The sequence below is a fragment of the Rhinolophus ferrumequinum genome, chromosome 20 (assembly GCF_004115265.2).
Source record: "Rhinolophus ferrumequinum isolate MPI-CBG mRhiFer1 chromosome 20, mRhiFer1_v1.p, whole genome shotgun sequence".
NCBI classification, from domain to species: domain Eukaryota; kingdom Metazoa; phylum Chordata; class Mammalia; order Chiroptera; family Rhinolophidae; genus Rhinolophus; species Rhinolophus ferrumequinum.
Window position 1 is genome coordinate 15,278,758 of NC_046303.1, and position 16,299 is coordinate 15,295,056.

Sequence of the window (16,299 nt, forward strand, 5' to 3'; positions counted from 1 at the left end):
CTCCAGCTGGAAAAAGAATCTAAAAGGCATCTCTCCCCAACTTGTGATGCATCTTTTTTTTGTTAGCACATGAACCTGCTTGATAGTTTGAAAGTCTGACACTCACACACTCACATTGATCTTCACTCTTCATCTTCACAGTATTTGATGACAGGAAAACAGCACCTAAGTAGGTTGTGGAGAAAGTCACTGATCGTCCACAAAATAGAAGAGTCAAGCATCCATAATTGGGAATTAATACGACTACAGTTTGCAGAGGACTGATTTATTGCTCCTCTGCTATAAAAAACTCATTTCGAGGCCAACGACCCTGATCGTTATTTAATAAATTTGATGGGGTTTTTTATTACCTAAACTGACGATTAGTTTAGCACCTGAATTCTCTCATTTGTTTAATCATCTCCCTCAAGGATATTTGTATTTTTGATAGCAGCTATAATGTTCTCTTTACAACTTCACATCATTAACCAATTCCTGCTTAACTGTTTCTTTTGTCCTTGCTGGTTTTCTCTAATTCCTAGTTTTATTTTCCTGCACTCCAGAATCTCTATCTGACCGTAACTCAGCGCCAGCTTTCTGATTGCCGAACTACTTGTATAAGACAGAAGGCAGGGAATCCAGGGCCACATAGATCTACTTCTGAGCCCCCTGCCAACCCCTGTTTACCTTATAAAAAGGTAAACACTAGTCAGAGTTATTGCTTGCTGAACAAATGTCTGTAGTATTGTAGTGGCTTAAATAGTGTCTTCCCAAAATTCACACCCACCCCAAACCTCAGAATGTGACTTTAACTGGAAACAGGGTCTTTACAGGGGTAACTAAGGTAAGGATTGAGATGAGATCATACTGGATTATGGTAAACCCTACGTCTAATGGAGTGTCCTTATGAGAGGCAGCAAAGAACTCACAGACATGCGGAGGGAAGCGATGCGAAGACAGGCAGAGATGGGAGTGACGCTACTGTGAGCCAAGGAACACAAGAAACCTCCAGAAGCTGGAAAAGGCAGGAAGATGTGCCCCCTAGAGCCTCCAGAGGGAGCTTGGCCTGCCCGCACCTTGATTTCAGACTTCTCGCCTCTGGAACCACGTGTGAGAGATACAGTTCTGTTGTTCAAGCCACCACCATGTTTTTGCAGTGATCATTTGTTCTGGAGTTCCAAGGAAACTCACACAGATTTTCCTTCCATTTTGGTTTTGTATTGTTATTATGTAAGAATTCTTTCTTTCCTGAGTAAAGACTGGGTACTCTGAGCTTGTGGGCAACCTCAGCGCCAGGGGGTCGGAGGGGAGTTAATGTTGATTCTCACGAAGCCTGTTCAGATAAGGGTGGCAGGTGGGCGGGTGGCTTGGCTTGGAGGCCACCTGAACCCTGACCTAATCCCTGGATCTTCCCTTCACGGCTCCAGCTGCTGCCACCCTTATTTTGTCCCTTCTCTTTCCCCCACAAAACACTGCCTCAGGCTTTTGTAAGAGAAGTGGATTAAAAGTTATCGTGAATTCCTTTTACAAACTGGAAATAACTTTTGGTTTTCGTACTAAAGATAGAAATAACATATGCTCATTGCAAAACAGCACCAACAGATAATACAGGAAGCAAACAAGAACTTAGAGTCACCTATAAGTCCACCATCCAAAGATTACTGCTTTTAAAAACGTAATACACATGTATATACTATGTTTATAAAAATGATTTTACAGTAATCTATGTGACACATAGATTATTTAATAATTTTTATAAAAATAATTTGGTTTGGTAACAAATTGGTTTTGTAGCTGCTTTTTAAAAACCACTTATACTGATGACATCTTCCATATAAACAAATAGAGTTCCACGTCGTCATCTTTATAGGCTGCAAAATATCCCATAATATGGATGTAACTTGATTTAGTGAAACAGTTTGCTACTGATAAATGTTTAGGTTGTTGTCCAATTTTCACCACTGTAAGCATCTGTGGGGTAAACGCATACGTACTTTTCAGTACATACTGATTATTTACATAGTATAATTCCCCCAAATCTGAGTCAAAGAATATAAACTTTGGGGGAGGGTAAGATATATTCAGCCCATTGATCTCCAGCAAGGACTGTATATAGTGACATTCAGTGTTTGTTTTTTGTGTTTTGTTTTTTTTTTACCAGTATATCCTAATTTTGAATTTCAGTAAATAGACCCTGATTTTTCTGAGTAACATTCATGTAACCTTGCTGGTACTAACAGCTAGATTAGAAAGGATCTTTAAAAAAGTTTCATGCAGTCATTTAAATTTTTTTGGAGAGCCCTTTTCTTCAGCTGTCTCCTCTCTCCCTTTCTATCCTATCTCATTTCTGTTTGAAAGTGCTTTGTGATCACAGTGCATTATTTAGTGCTTTGTGACTTTTACAAGCATCAATTAACCATGAACATTATTCTCCTTGATGTGTTTTTTTAATTCAGTGGCAAGTGCATTTTCCCAATTCTATGGAACTATCTCTCTAAACCTTCAGGATTGCCAAGATGAGTTAGGAAGAAACAGACAGAATCTGGATCTGTTTCCTACAAAGCTGTCAATATTTGCTAAAACAAAGAGCCGGGAGTACCCCCAGTGGGATGCCATCTGTCCTTGTCATTGAGAGCCTGCCAGAAAATCTTTCCACAGCCAAGAGATGATCATTTGGCATGACTGACACTGAAATTCAGCAAGGTAGCTTATAGGTCAGAAACTGGCTGATGGAAAGAGATACTTTGCCGTGTGAAAACTAGAAGCATAGAAATGTGTTTTGTTTTTGAAATTGTTAGACTAGGGATTGTTTACTTTTCCAAAGTATTTCCCACAGGAATCTTTTAATCAGCAGGATCACCTAGTTGATTTAAATATTCAGATCACTAACAAGTTATTTTGTCACTCAGCCTTTTAGGAACTGAGTAACTGATAGAATGAGACACGATTCCTCTCCTATACTTCCATGATTTCAACTATGCTCTTTCTTAAGCAAATAAGCACACTGCTTTCTTCCACCACATAAGGAAACAGTGCTGTTGCAGTGTGAGGGTGGAGGTGTGACACACAGCCCACCTTCTGACATATGGTCAGTTGCCTAACCTGAGTTCCAAAGGAGGGGCTTAGGTGCCTGAATTCCTTTGGAGAAAACACAGATTCCTTTGAAGAGCAACCTGAAGAGTAATCCAAGAGGTCATCTTGGGTAGGAGTGAAATTGTTTAAAAGACATTTAGCAGCTTTCAGGGCCCAGTTCTCCTATAGAGTATTACTCGGTGGGATGTTTGCCAGTCAGAATTTCTAATCCATCTGTGTATTGTCCAGCTCTCCCCTGAAAACAAATTCATTTGACCATCTGTAGCGTCTTACCTCACATCATTATTGTGACCCCAAAACACTCCATCCAGCTGTGTCATTTCTTCCAAATTTACTTACAACAGATGTCACTACCCCTATCCTCTAACCTTGCTCTTCTCTGGAAAAGAACAGTCATCCCAGACTCAACGGGGCTCTGCTGTCTCCTCTCCATCTCCTCCAGCTGTCCCTTTCATAGATTGGAATGGACTAGGAGTGCAGCCCTTCTCTCATTGCAAGGCATGTGGCTGCTCCATGGACATCTTGGCCCACCTTAATGAGATCTAGCTAATTCAGGAATGTTTTGACCCCCATGGAAACACATATTTTAGCCTCCAAAGTTAGGCTAAAACGGCATGTTTACCTAAAAGGTTTTTGGTCTGGACTACATTCATTCATTTATTCAATAAGGATCTAATGAACACCTATTATGTGTCAGAAATTGTTCTGAGAACATTTTTCTGTGACTAAAGCAAAGCCCCAGGTCTAATGGAGTTTGCATTCCATTTGGGGGAGACAGACAGTAAACAAATAATTTGTTGAGAGATAATAAAGGCTAAGGAAGGGAGGGAGGGAGAAAAATAAAAGAAAGAAAAAGAAGGAAGGAAGGAAGGAAGGAGGAGGAGAGAGAGGAGAGAGAGAGAGAGAGAGAGAGAGAGAGAGAGAGAGAAGAAAGAAAGAAAGAAGAAAAGAAAGGAAAGGAGAAGAGGAAGAAAAAAGAACGGGAGAAAGAAGAAAGAAAGAAAGAAAGCAAAAGAAGAAAGAAGCAAGAAAAAGAAAAGAAAGAAAGAAAGAAGAAAGAAGAAAAAAAAAGAAAGAAGGAGAAAGAAAGAAGAAAGGAAGAAGAAAGGAAAGAAGAAAAAGAAAAGAAAGAAAAGAAAGAAGAAGAAAGAAGAAAGAAAGAAAGAAAGAAAAAAGAAAGAAAAAAAAAAAAGGAGAAAGAAAGAAGAAAGAAGCAAAGAGCAAGCAAGCAAGAAGAAAAAGAAAGAAAGAAAGAAAGAAAGAAGAGAAAAAAGAAAGAAAGAAAGAAAGAAGAAAAAGAAAGAAAGAAAGAAAGAAAGCAAGAAAGAAAGGGAGAGAGAGAGAAAGGGAGAATAGGAAGGAGAATGATGGTGTGTGTATAGGTGTACACACCTGGGTTACATAGGGGGTAGATGGGGAAAGTCTGACCTGAAGGAGGTGAGGGAGAGCACCGCACAGTGGGGGTACGGGGGAAAGAGTATTTCAGGTAGTGAGAACAGCAAGTTCAAAGGCCCTGAGGCAGGAGACCAACCATATTCAAGGAATACTAGGGAGGTCAGTGCTGTAGGAAGGGAGAGCTGTATCAGGTACCAAGTCATACCGGATATCACAGACCATGGTGAAGAATTTGTATTTTACCCTGAGCGGGATGGGAAGCTATTAGAGGATTGTGAACAAGAAATTAATACATGCAAAACACTGAATACACTGCACACAGTAAGTCCTCAAAAAAACGCTAGCTTTTATTTTTACTTTCCTTGACTTCCAAAGATAATCTCCTCTCTGCTTTATGAGAATGGTATTTTCTTTTTTCTAAAATATGGCAGAAAGGATGGAAAGCAATATAAAAATCCTGATCTTACAATCTTTAGGTCCAATTTTAACATCTTACGTCTAATAGAGGTTTGATCCTTAGAAAAATTACCCATGTCCAAGACTTTAGGTCCTTTTCATTGTCAGCAATGTATTTTTTAAAAAATTTATGGACAGTTTTGTGATTCAAAATTAGATAACACACGTAGCTTTAAGAAATTATCAATTCATGGCTAATCTTTCTACTATACTGCCATCCATTTTCTTCTTCCTTACACTGCATGACTTTACTGCAGATCCCAGATATATCATTTCACCAGTGAATGCTTTCAGTATATATCTCTAAAAATAAATCTTTCTTTTTTTGCACTATCATAATACCATTAACACACCTACAAATTTAGCAAAATTTCTTTAATATCATCAAAAATCCTGTCAATAATCAAGTTTCCTTGGTTTGTCCCATGAATGCTTTTTAAAAATAGTTGATTTGTTGAAATCAGGAACCAAACATAGTTATACATTGCATTTGGTTGATAGGTCTTATAAATCTTTTAAAATCTAAATGTTCCTCCACCCTCTTTTTTCTTCCTTGCCATTTTTGTTAAAGAAACCTGGCATTTGTTCCTTAGCTGTGTCTCATTTTGGATTTTGCTGAATTCATCCCCATGGAGTGTTGAATATGTTCCTCTTTCCCTTTGTTTTTCCTATAAACTGGTAGTTCGCTCTACAGGCATAATCAAGTTGGATTTTTTTGGCAAGACTACCTGATAGGAGGTGCCCGTGAACTTCCGGCTGTGCCACAGCAGGGGTACATCTTGCCTCACTGCTCGCTTGCTCTCGCTCTGTCTCTCTCTTCTTATTGTGGTAAAATACACATCACATCAGATTTACCATTTTCACCATACTAACGTGTACAGTTTGGTGGCGTTTAGTCCATTCGCAATGTCGTGCAACAATCACTACCATCTAATTCCAGAACTTTCCCATCACCCCTAAAGAAACCCTGTATCCATTAAATAGTCACTCCCTACCCCCCCGCCCCACAGCTACTGGTAACTGCTAATCTGCTTTTTATCTCTATGCATTTTTCTATTTTGGATATTCCTCTAAGTGGAATCGCATGATGTGGCCTTTTGATGACTGACTTCTTTCACTTAATATAATGTTTTCAAGGTGCATCCATGTTCTAGCAGGTGTCAGTACTTCATTCTTTACCATGACTGAATAACCTCCCATTGGGTAGCTATGCCACCTTTTACCCGTCCATTCATCAGTTGATGGACACTTGGGTTGTTTCCATTTTGTGAGTATTGTGAGGAGTGATGCTATGAACGTTCACGGACAAGTTTTTGTTTGAACCACCTGTGTTAATTTGGGGGTGGGGCCTGCGCCTCGGAGTGCCTCTCTTTCTGGGATGTTAGGACTCATCAGTGGGTTTAGTTGGCATCAGCCTGGTCCATACATGATAACGTTCCCTGTAGATTTTAGTCACCATTGTTAATCACTGCCTGTCCCCATAGGGTCCAACGGACACTTTCATGGCAGTCAAGGTGGTCAAACCATTTTACTTTCAGTCAAATTAAACATTAAAGCTTTACTGTTCTGGGCAACCAAGTTCATACAGTTCTCTTGAGTGGAAGAAAAGGAGGGGAGTGAGGGATTGGTGACCAAAAAGTGAGGGAAAAGCTGCCTACGAGGGACCCCGCCCCCCTTGCTGCCGATTCTAGAGCCCACTCACATGTTAAGGTCCCTGGAAAGTTCTGCTTGTTTAGCTTTGTTTAACTCTGTTTCCCAAGTTTATTTGACAACAAACATTGTTTTCTTTATAATTCTTCTTACTGTCCATTGCGACATGCCTTCGGAGACTATTGTTTTAGTGTCGAGGTGACCTTAAAATATTATTACTTATTAATATTGCATGTGTCTTTCGCTGTCTGGAACCCCGCAGGGAACCAGCGCTGTCTGGAACCAGAGATTGTCTGGAACCAGAGGTTGTTTGGACCATCACCTGAGGCTTACATTATCACCTAGTGGCCATAAGCTGACCACATTTTTGTAAAAGCTCTGGACAGCAGAATTGGCAATATTTCTGGCAACGTGTCGCCTGGAGACTCTGAATTGGGATTATGTCCCAGGGAATGAATGCTTGAGCTGAAGAAAGAAATATCAGTTTCCCATAATTATCACCTCAGCCTTAGTGTTTGATGGGTGCCTATGATAAACCTTAGAGAAATACCATGTTGGTGTGTACCTGAGGAAGCCAGGGCAGCTTCCAGTTCCTCTCTCTACTCTTTAATCCACACGGCCTCGAACCACCTGGAGGGTAGTCCCCCTGCATGTTTCCCTGGGTCGCACTGCAGTGCACTCTGTCCCACCACCCGCTTGGTCGGAGTGGTTAGGTGATGCAAATCACAGTGGTTACGGCCAGAGAGCATCTAGCGGATGGATTCCTTGACAGACTTTTTCCGAGGTCGGCAATTTCACAGTGCTCCATTCACGTGGCCTTTAGGAACAAGTGTCCACTTAAGACTTCTCACTTACCAGTTTGTATTTATAAAGACTATTACCGGTCAACTAGTTGGGCAGAGCGCTGACGGTGGGTTCTGCCCCTTTGAGATCAGAAGCAGAAATCGGAGCCCGCCCTCATAGAATGCTGAAGAGCCTCATAACTTAGGGGGGCTCGGCATGGAAGCAGGGGCTTGTGGGAGTGGGAGGAAGCTGGTGGGAGGACGAGTAGTGAGCGATTCTGTGTCAGCCAGAGTGGAGACCCTGGGTCATCTCAGCGATAAGAGGTGGCAGCCCTGTGACTAGTGTGCTGTATCTGTGGCTTCCAGCTAAAGACGGTGCTCAAGTTAGCTAGCGTGCAGCGTGGTGGTCCCAGGTGAGACGTTTTGCTTTCAGCAGGACCCCAGTCAGCAGCTGGGGATACAGGGTTTAGGGTCAAGCCCCCGAGGAAGGGGCTGGTAAGAGCTGGGCAGGTTGCCAGCATCCTAGCCATCCACTGCGTTGGTCCTGATAGTCTCAGGAATTAGGCAAGGCTGAGTATACCTGTAGGAGGCCTCCTTGGTTAACCAATAGGGCCTGAAAATGAACTTACACAACTAACATCCAGCATCCTCGGACAAGCTAACACCGAGAGGCAGGATAATGGAGTGGTTGAGAAACATAGATGTCAGTGCCAGACTTCCAGGATTTAATCCTAGCTCTTCTCCTCCTGAGCTGGAAAAGTCACCCCACCTCTCTGTGCCCTGGTCTTCCCATCTGTAATATGGAAATAAAAATAATACTTCATTGGGTTGTTAGAAGGACTAAAGGAGATAAGATATGCAAAAGCACTTAGAACAGTGCCTGGCACATGGTACAATGCTGAGAGTTACCTCTTATTAAATTGTGGGCTTAGAGGACAGATAGATCAGTGGTTTCAGTCTGGTGGGCTCAGAGAGCTAGATAAGCAGTGGGGAGGTGGGAGGGTGCTCCGGGGCAGGTTAGCAGGAGCAGAGGCAGGGGAAGAAGGGCTGTAGCACGTCTGTGAGACAGCGAGGGGAAAGTTGGGTCCTGGTCTCACCAGATACCTGTATTTTTGGAAAAGGGAGGGTTACAGCACCCCCTTCCACGACAATAGCCCCAGTTCTTGCTTTGCTGCTGTCTGCAGGGTACAAAGGGGGTGATGGCCAGGTGCATGTCCGTGTACCCAGGTGACCTGATTTCCCCTTGTGGCCTCGTTCTCCAGTGGTTGCCACATGTCTCTCATCCTGTTCTCCTTAAAGCCGTCACAAAAGTGTCAAACTAAAGTTAGTACCAGGATATACCTTTTTTTCCTTGCTGACTCAGCTTGTTTTTCCTTTTTATTTTCTGCTTGAGAAAGATGTGGCTCACTCTAGAGAAGAGGAAAGCCTTCCTCCGTCATTAAACACACCTTCCCTTTCTCTTGATAATAGGTTGGTAAAGGTGGGTAGGGGGATGCCCGGAAGTTGCCAGGCAAGTAGAGCTGAGTGTCCACGTGTCACAGTGTTCGGAGCCTTTGGTGCCAGCCGGCTGCCTCGCCTGTCTGCACCAGGAGCTCTGCATGTCTCTGTCCCAGCTTTTCTGGGGAGGAACCCTGCCCTTTGGTACCCGTCTCTCACCAGCCTGCCCCAGCGCAGTGTTTCAGGCCCATCCTCCCCTCCCCCGTGATGATTTGAGGATCTGTTTCATCTCATTATTTCATTGGCTAATCCCAGACCAAGATAGCTTTTGACATCCCTTTGCCTCCTTATCCTACCCACTCCCATTTTTGGTTTTGAAGAATCTAGTCCTTTACCATTTGGGCTCAGAAATATACTTTTGGTTTTTGCTTAAATTTTTTTTTCAAAGACGTCAGTGCAACCACCTTCATCTCTAAGTCCGCCAGCGCCGTCCTGCCTCTTCTCTCTTCCAGTTGTCGTACCCTCCCTAGGTCAAGTCCTAGCATGTGCTTGTATATGAAAGCATCCTGGGTACTGGGCTTCTGGTTCTTTCCGCCTCTCACCTCTGATTATGTCCTCCTGTTGTCTCTCAGCACCAGTTCGGTGGATCCCAGCCCTTGGCTCAGACGGTTCTGTTTGAGGTCCCACAGCAGCTTGGTGTGTTAAAGGAAAGCTTGCAGGTGTCTCGTAAGCCTTGATCATTTCTGATAGACTGGTTGATATTCCCTCATCTGTGGCAGCCTCCGTGTCATCCTGAGAACCAGCCCCTAAATCACAATCACCATTAACCTTAAAAGGTCCGTATTTGGTAGTGCCCACTTAGAAAGCATGAGATGCTCAAGTTCTCACTCTTTGTTGCTACGTTCTCGGTGAACCTGAGTCAGCTTCTTATTTTCCCTACTCATTCTCTGAAGGGGGCTGGTGCTGCTTCTCTGCTTCACCCTCTGGGTGACGAGAAATGTGGTGAGATGTTCCTAAGGCCAAACACACGACTGCCGCCCTTTGAGGACAGTCTCCAAGTCTGGGTTCAGGGCCCCAGACCATATGTTCTGAGGGGAGAAGTGATTCCACAGCAGAAAGAAGTTGCCTCATAAGAATGAAAAGGACAACTTTCAACACGCTGTCTGGAACACATCACACGGCAGTGATGAAGCAACCGGTTCGGGTTATACTGGGCAGCCGACCGATCCTGGGCTGGGAAATCAATGGCAGACGAAAGGAGAAGCACACCTGGGCCAACTTGCTAAGGAGCTGAAACATTCAAATGTGGGTACAAAGTGGTTACCTAATTCCCGCACCTGTTCTGACTCAGCACACACTGAAGGTTGAATCAAGATTTGACATGATGCCAGGGTGGGCGGCAGAAGCAGAACATTTCACAGTGACACCACCCAAATGATGCCAGGGAAGGGGCAAAGAGAGCCCCCTGGGCTCTGCCATCCGCTGTGGAGGACTTTTGGAAGCCTTTCTCCTACCTTCAGGGAAGACTTGGACTCGTGTCTGGCTGCGTTGGAGTAGCTCGCAAATAAATTAGCGTGTGGACCTGACATTCAAAAATTTGCCAGTTGTAGATTTTTTAAAGTGTATCAGTGAGGTTTTGGTTCATGAGTCAGTATTGATCAAAACTTTTCAGCAGCATTTAGTGTACACCCAGCGTTTTAAACTGACATGTAATTAACTGACTTGTTTGTGGTTCCTTCCTCACGGCTGTGCGTTGGACAGTATCGAAGAGATCTGCCTGCCCGCTGTTTATATAAATCTTTAAGTTCAGTACCCTTGTGGGCTTCCATGAAAGGCAACTGACGAATTTTTGTTTGCAAAATATGGAAGCGCTTTAAAGTGCTTGTGGGAGAAAATCTTGGAAGATGGTAGACCCGTTTATATATGACTTGTCTGAGTATAGGGGAGGACATGTATGCTTTAAGCAGCTTTTTATTAGTGGAATGCATGGCTTTATGACTAGTAAAACCTACGTCTTGACAGCAGTTTTAGTTCTCCAGGGAGCACAGCTTAACTTAAAAGGGTTAATATGAGTCATGGTAGGATCAGAATGGGTTATAGACTAATAGACAGAAACTCGACTCCGAGGTTAACTGGTGGTTCTAAGACAGCAGGATTTCCGGCCGGGGTGGGTGGTGCCTACCACTTGGATGTATTTGAATCATCATCACAGAGGGGGAGAGGACTTAGCTGTCCACCTTCTCTGGTGTGCCCGCCTCCAGTCCTGGAATCTTTGACAATCTAGGTGGTTTGAACACTCCCAGGACCTCAGAGGCAGGCCACCTCATTGGGTGCTTGCCCAGATCTAAGTTTACCCATCCCCCTGTGGCCTCCAACCACTGGACCTGCTCTCTGGAACTTCCCAGAGCGAATCCACTTCTATACGACAGGCTTTCTAATAGTTGAAGTTAGGTCACACGTGTCCCCTGACTTGGCTTTTCCTTTTCCCGGCTGATTCTGTGGATCAGATCTTTCTGAGATTGCTCACTTAATCAAAGAAGATGAATTTCCCAGAAAGAGCAGTGCTTTAGCCAAGCCAAGAGCAGTAGCTGTGATTCTGAACTAGACTCTCCAAAAGCCCATGAGCACATTTCCAGCACCCCACCTCAATCAGCCTTCCCTCTCTTTCAGAGTTTCCTGAACTTTCGCCATCCTGAAGGTCTACCACTAGCTGCATCAATTGGCCAATGGTCTTAAAAGTGATGCCCAACAAAGCAATGAAATATGGCAGCAATAGTCTGGTGGGAGCCCTCTTTTCTGGGCAGTATACTTCGAGATGGTTGGGTAAGTTGAGAAATTCACCTACCTCCTTTTGGCTATAATTTAATATTTCCTAAACATATTTTATAAGTGATTGTTTTTATTTTATGGTGTAAATTATATAAAATATTATAACCACTTTGGAAAACAACGTGGCACAGTAAAGTTGACCCAGCAATTCCATTTTTAGGTATATACTGTACAGAATCTCTTGCACACATGTACCAGGAGATGTAAAAGAAGGTCCATCGTAGCATTGTCTGCAATAGCAACAAAAACAAACAACTGAACAAACAAAACTGGAAATGTCCCAAATGCCCATTGACAGGAGAATCAGTAAATACATAGCGCATTCATTTTTTTAAAATTGTGGTAAAATATACATAACATAAAGTTACCATTTTATCCATGTTTAAATGTAGAGTTTTGTGGCATTAACTATATTTACATGTTGTGCAACAGTCGCCACCATCCATCTCCAGAAGTTTTTTATCTTCCCAAACTGAAACTCTGTATCCATTAAACTCCAACTCCCTGCTGCCCCCTGCCCCTGGCAGCCACCATGCTACTTTCTGTCTCCATGATTTTGGCTATTCTAGGTACCTCATATAAGTGGAATCATATAATATTTGTCCTTTATGACTGGCTTATTTTACTTAGCATAACGTCTTCAAAGTTCATCCATGTCGTAGTATGTAGCAGAATTTTCTGTTTAAAGCTGAATAATATGTGTCCACACATACCACATTTGTTTATTCATCTATTGATGGGTGCTTGGATTGCTTCCATCTTTGGCTCTTGTGAAGCATGATGCTATGAACATGGAGGCACAAATATTTGCTCCAGTCCCTGCCTTCAATTCTTTGGGTGTATACCCAGAAGTGGAATTGCTGGATCATATGGCAATTCCATGTTTTGAGGAATTGTTTTACTGTTTTCCACAGCAGCTGGCCCTGTTTTTTCATTTATTTTTACTGCATTATGATATACTGCAGTATAGCGATAACATAATTTATTAGATATTGCCAAATTTTTTTCCAAAACGGTTTGCTAATATATACATACCTACCAGCAGTATATTAAGAATTCCTAGTGACTCCCAACTTTGCCAACACTGTGCATAATCAGATGTTTTAATTTTTGCCAAGTTAATGGTTTTAAAATGATCATAGTCTTAATTTTTATTTCCCTTATTAGCATTGCAATTACTCATCATTTTATAGGTTTAAAAGTTTTGTTTTTCACATGGAAGTCTTTAATCCACCAAGAATTAACTTCTGTATGGTGTATGACAGGGGTCTAATTCCATTCCTTTTTACGTGGATAACCGAGTGTGCTGGTTCCATCCTTTCCCCATCGCCCCCTGTCTCATATGTCAAGTTCCCAGACACGGTTGGTCTGCCTCTGACTTCTCTATTTTTTCACTTGGTTAATTAGTCCACCGACGTTACCGGCATCTGTTTTCTTTACCATGAGGTGACAATGATGTATTGAGAGAGACCCATGCTGGGTTCAGTGGGCGCTTACCACCCGCTACTGTAACTGTAACTGTCCCTGGGCGTGGACTAGGTATGTTGTTACAGGTGGCCTGCTGGTTGAGTCAAGTGTGGTCCATGTGCTCCTGGAGCGCACAGACATATTTAAATCCTGATGATGCAATGTGGTAAGTGTGGTCATAGAGGACTAGCTGAAGTGGTCTGAGAAAAAGCGATGAAGGAAACAACTGAGTCTAGTATGAGGGTGTCCGAGAAGGGCACAGTCAGGGTGGCTATTTCATATGGGAAGCATATGGTATTGTGGTTGAGAGTAGAGTTCTAGAGGTTGACAAACTCATATTGGAACCCCAGTGCTTCCACTTATTAGCTGTGTGACGCTGAAAAATTCTTGAGACCTCATGAAGCCTTAACTTCCTTATCTATTCAACAGAAGTAATAATAATAATACTTACCTCCGAAGGTTGTTGGGAAGATGAAAACAGACCATGTATCAGGAGCCCTTAGCCCAGGGCCTGACACATTGGAAGTACTCAATAAATGTAAACCTATTGATTTATTCACTAAAAAATATTGAGTACTTACAATGTGCCAGACGTGGTAATTGGATGTACATACAGTGTGAGCAAAGCAGATGGTATCTGCCCTCATGTAGCTTTCAGGCAAGTGGGATACACAGATGCTTATAAAATAATCACACAAATATATCATTACGGACCTTGATGAGTGCTATAAAGGGAAATTATGGCAAGCTAGGATAGAAGAGGGAAACCTGCTTTATGATTATTATTTTTATTATTACTACATCTGAGCTGGGACTTGAAGGGTGAATAGGCGTTTATGGGTGTGACAGGCAGGAAAGGTCATTCCAGGTATCCTGGACTTCAACGGAAAAGGCTTGGAGCTGGGAAAGTTCTTCCTAAGGTCAACGGCAAGGGCCTGGGCACCCCTTCACTTCCCAGAGGCTTTGGAGAGGTTTCTCTTGCCCACTTTTCTCAGGGGATAGGCAGGAGAAGGAGGTTGAGTGACCGCCCGTGGCACCCCAAACGTGTCTTGTGGCTCAGTGAACCCTGATCTTTGGTCAGGGTGAAAAATTGTCAGTGTCCCTGACCAGTTCCTGAGCAACCACAGACTGAAAATGAACGGTGCAAATGGCTCCGAAGAGCTGCATTGCAATGATGTCCTTTTGACGCTGGTGCTGATCCCAGAGGAGTCTAGGACTGACTTCAGCTTGGCGCTCCAAAGCTCAATAATAAAAGGAAGGGTCCAGGGAAAAGAAAGTTAACGGATAAAAGGTTTTTCCAAGACATAAGCAAAGTATTTTTACAAGCTGATGGTGAAGACTGTTTTCCATTTAGAGTTGATGTGGCAAAGAGTTTTATATTTGCAAGAAGGGAAAAACAGATGATTGTTTGGGGTTTTTCTGGAGCAAGTACCCTTCCATAATTCTCAAATTTTACTGTATATCAGAATCCCCTTGGGAGCCTGTTAAAAATTGAGACTCCCTGGCCGTCTCCCAGGCTCAGCAGGAATTCCCTGAGCCCAGGGCTCTGCATTTCTCACAAGCTCCTGAGAGGTCTCTGATGCTGCAGATACCCTTTCAAAAACCCTGCAGACTTAGCATCTTTAACTCTTTCTTTGTCTTTTTTGCACATCTGTCTTTTAGAAGAGTCTCAGGGAAGGGCTCTTTCTTTTCCATTCCCCCTTTCCCTGCCTCAGGGTCGGCTGGGAGTCCCCAGCACAATTGCCTGGGCAGCTTGTGTGAAGGTGTGAAAGGGGAGGGTAGGAGAAGATGAATTCAGCTGGTTGGGCAGCAAGCTGGTCTGTCTAGTAGTCACTCTGCTTTTCTGAACATCGTGCCAGCCAAGAACACACATCTCAGAGCTTTATACAGCTCAGAGCTGACTGCTGGCCACGGACCGCAGAGTCATACGGTTGTGTAGAAGTGAATAGTACAGGCTCTGGAAGCCACTGACTTCAGGGGGAGTCCTAGCTCTGCCACTTAGGAACATGTAACCTTGAACAAGTACTGAACCCCTTCAAGCCCTTCTCCTTTGTAAAACTGGACTTGGCCAGTCAGGCTCTTGGGAGGATGTAATAGGGTCGTGCAAGAATGTGTCTAGTACAGGGGCTAGCAATTTGGGGGATTAAGTTAAGTGGTTAAGGGGCTGGCAGTTTGGAGGATTAAGATAAACTGAGTGCGATTACGTTCAATGATTAAGTAGAGTGAGCAGGTAATTTGGGGGACATTCCTATGCACTGTCATGAACTGTGGAAAGCCACAGGCAGACATCTGCGTATGGTGTCCTGCACACAGCTCTCTCATTCTTCCCTCCGTCCTTTTACTTTTCAAATGAATTTCCATCATCTCCATCCCATATACATTTAACCAAATTATTTTCAGAGCTCAATGAAAGTGCCACTTCTCCATGAAACCTTTCACTATAGCCGTAACCAGATCCCACTGACGTTTTCTTTCTGTGATTTCATGCACATCTGAACTATTTAGGGTCTGGTTATGTTCTGCCTTACATTGATCTTTAATTGTGACATGGGTGTGTCTTGGAGGTCTGGGTAAATATTTTGCTTCCAGTAACTGCAGGAAAAACCTGTATACATGACCAACTCGAAGTAATTTTTCTTGCTTAGTAAAGAGCCAAGGATCTGACTTTTCATATAATTTTTATATACTCATGACATACGAATTCTCATATAATTCTCAAAGAATCATGCATTCTTTGGATCCAGTTCATTCATGTACTCCTGTGTATTATAAATATATAAAAAATATGAGAACTTTGACCTATATCTAATCCTTTCTCCTCAACACACACACACACATACAGCAAAGGAAGGACAACTTTATAATTTTATAAAGGAGGGCCAACTTTATAAAGGAGGGCCAAGATTATAACAATAAAGATACTGGTACTGGGGTGCTGATCTCAGCAGTTCCCACTGGCGGCTGGTTTCTTCTGTCCCCTTATGTACAAGTGTGCTGATCACGGGGTTGTGACCCTTAGTCCCAGCCCCTTCCTGGAGCCTATTCCTGGCTGGCTGTGTCATTACCCCACTGTACCCCTACCCTGAGACAGACGCTCCTCACCCGGCACCGTACCAGTTTGCCTAGTGACCCTTCTCTTCCCATTCCAAAACAGAAGGACACTGACTTCCAGCATCAGTGCTGTCAGCCAGCCCTGGAGACTCTGCATTGA